Raw genomic sequence first — 1,932 nt, 5'->3', positions numbered from 1 at the left:
ACTCTTCTGAATGGTGTCTCTACCTTAACTCTTTCCCCATTTCAGTTCATCTTCCACTCAGTTGCCAAAGGGATCTTCCCAACCAAAGTTCAGGTTTGACTTAATCACACATTCCCCTACACTCTATAAACTCCAGTGGCTCCCTAATACCTTGTGGATCAAACACAAAATCCTCTAGCTTTTAAAGCTCTTTACAAAGTGGCTCCATCCTATATTTCTAGTCTTCTTATAATTTGCTCCTCTTCATGTACTCCATGATCCAGGGATACTGACCTCCTTGCAACTCTTTGCTGTGTTTTTTTTTCCAGGTCACTTTATTTCCCAGCACTGTTACAGTTTCACAGGGTATCCCCCATTCATGGAACGTTCTATCTTCCCTGCTTCCTGGCTTTCCCAGGCTTCTTCCAAGTCTCAGCTAAAATCTCACCTTCTGCAAAAAGTCTTTCTAGATCCTCCTTAATGTTAGTGCCTTCCCTCTCAAATTACCTCCAATTTAATAGAAAGATAGATACATAGATAGATCGTGTATGTATGTAGTCATTTACATGTTATCTCTCCATTTGAAATGTGACCTTCTTAAGGAAAGGAACTCTTTTTCTCATTCTTCTTATTCCTAGCCTGGCATAGTAAATGCTTAATAAATGCTCTTTGACTTCACTCACTTTGGTGATTGGTGGCCTATCTGCTGGCAATACATGTCTGGTCTTGGACAAGTTCTCTTCTCCCTGCCCTCCCTATTCACTTTACAGTGCTTCCTTGGTCTTCATGCAACTACCATAGCTCATCCCCTCTAGATCCAAATCCTGAGCAGCCTTCCTTCTCCAAGGGAGCTACTTCATTCGTCCTTGGAAACTTGCCAGAGGGTCTATATTTGTACCACTGGTGTTCTAAGGAGAGAAATATGAATATAAACGGGAGAAATTTGTGAAGGCTTCATAGAGGAAGAGAATTTTAAGTTGGGCTTCAAGGATTAGATTACATTTAGATATTATAAAGGATTTATAAAATATTCCAGATAAAGGGGAACAACATAGGTTACTCATCATAGCAGAAAACAATTTATGTATTTATTTATTCACAATTTATTATTTATTCACTGACTATATATAGCAGTATAATATTGTAAGTAAAAAGCTGTCCTTAAAGGCAAGAGGACTTGAGTTTGAGTTCTGCCTCTAATACAAACTGACCATATGACCCTACGTAAGCCGTTAACATATCAGTGTCCCTAGACAGCTCTCTAAGACATGGGTTCTTAAATAGGACTCTATGAAGTTGTGCTTTTTTAAAAATATATATTTTACTGAGCATTTCAATTGGTTCCTTTTGTATTACTTTGTATTTTATTTATTCATTTAAAAACATTATTCAAAGCATTCATGAACTTCACCAGACTATGAAAGGGTTCCATGACACAAAGAAAAATATTAAGAACCTCTATTCTAAGATTGTAAGTTACAGCACAACTGCTGGCTTGCATTAGTAGAAGTGGAATACTTATCCAAGGTACCTGTTGCTTCTCTTGTTGTTCAATCATGCCTGACTCTTTGTGACCCCATGAAACATAGCTATCCATGGGGTTTTCTTGGCAAAGATACTAGAGTTGTTTGTCATTTCCTTCTCCAATGGATCCTTTTGTTAGGCAACCAAAGGTTAAGTGACTTGCCCAGGGCCATGCAGCTAATTATTTACAGCTGGATTTGAACTCGGATCTTCTGGATTCCAAGTCCAATGCTCCATCTGTTAAGCCATTTAGCTGCCTCTTAAGGGTTTCCTACCACTTCTGAAATCATAATCCTGTGAACTATATAGGAATAAGACACTGTACTTTATCCTAGGGATTAGGTGGGGGAATAATATTCTGTGCCTTAAGAAGTTTATATTTTATTAGAAAAATATAAATATAATTTCATAGAAGTATTAGAGAAAAGT

The sequence above is a fragment of the Gracilinanus agilis genome, chromosome X (genome assembly GCF_016433145.1).
Source record: "Gracilinanus agilis isolate LMUSP501 chromosome X, AgileGrace, whole genome shotgun sequence".
NCBI classification, from domain to species: Eukaryota; Metazoa; Chordata; class Mammalia; order Didelphimorphia; family Didelphidae; genus Gracilinanus; species Gracilinanus agilis.
The sequence above is the reverse complement of the archived record's forward strand: the minus strand, read 5'-3'. Positions refer to the sequence as shown.